General features: G+C 31.1%; 1 protein-coding gene across 1 annotated transcript in view; it reads right to left on the bottom strand.

Annotated features, from left to right (window-relative positions):
• The window catches only part of LOC107585900 (catenin delta-2-like), a 36,720-nt gene that overhangs the window by 32,889 nt on the left and 2,832 nt on the right, over positions 1-999 (bottom strand). The gene's annotated exons all lie outside the window — the stretch shown is intronic.

Below are 999 nucleotides of genomic sequence, written 5' to 3'. Positions count from 1 at the left end.
CGGTGTGATATAAGATGTGAATGTAGAATCCAGAATTTCAGAAAGCCATGTAATAGCTAAATATTTTAAATCAACTACTTTAAACAAAACAGTCTGATTCCCAGCATGCAGTACAGTATTTAAAATAACTCTTTAAAATAAGGTCCCATTGGTTCCCGTCAGTTAATACATTAACTAACAATGAGTGATCTATTTGTTACAGTATTTATTCATCTTAGTTAATAAAATACAACTATTCATTATTTCTTCATGTTCGCTCAAATACATTATATTAACATACAACTTTTGCTTTTAATAATGTATTACTAAACGCTGAAATGAACATTAACTAAGAATAATAAATGCTTTATAAGTATTTTGCACTGTAAATTCGTGTTTACTAATGAAGCTAACTAATGTTAACAAATCATATCTGATCATAAAGTGTTACTAATATGTAATTTCCAGTGTTATCATGGAAAAAGTGCTAGTCTGCATTGATTTCACAGTAAAATTTTGAATATAGTATTTTGTTGTAAGACATTACAATATTAATCTCATAAAATTCTGTGATATTGAATGCCATATTTTACAGTGCCTCTCTGAAGCCAATAATAGATATTGATCTTCAAATATGAGAGGACAAGTTAATAATAATCATGTACACATCATATGTACGAAGTAATCTTTTCTCTTTCACATCCTTTGAGTTTAACTACTATAGTGTTGGCACATCAAGCTACAAATTAATTGTACTTATAAAGCCTCAAATCGAGCCATGAAAGATTCATCAAATTCCAGGTCACTATTTGGCAGATCTTCTTAAAAATATAAAAGACTCTGCACTTTCATATCCTCCTGTATGACAGCTTATAACTACATATCAGCTGTGAGTGTCAGCTCAGATGACAACAATGGCAAGCGTCTGTGTCATCACCAGCTTTATCTCTGGGGTCATTATCAGTAGAGCTAGGAGTCAGTCCATACCAAGTGGCTGGAGTCAAGTCTGATATTTATCAA

This window comes from Sinocyclocheilus grahami, unplaced genomic scaffold (assembly GCF_001515645.1).
Source record: "Sinocyclocheilus grahami isolate Dianchi unplaced genomic scaffold, SAMN03320097.WGS_v1.1 scaffold5.1, whole genome shotgun sequence".
NCBI lineage: Eukaryota > Metazoa > Chordata > Actinopteri > Cypriniformes > Cyprinidae > Sinocyclocheilus > Sinocyclocheilus grahami.
Note: the sequence above shows the minus strand (reverse complement) of the source record. Positions and strands in the feature narration are given on the sequence as shown.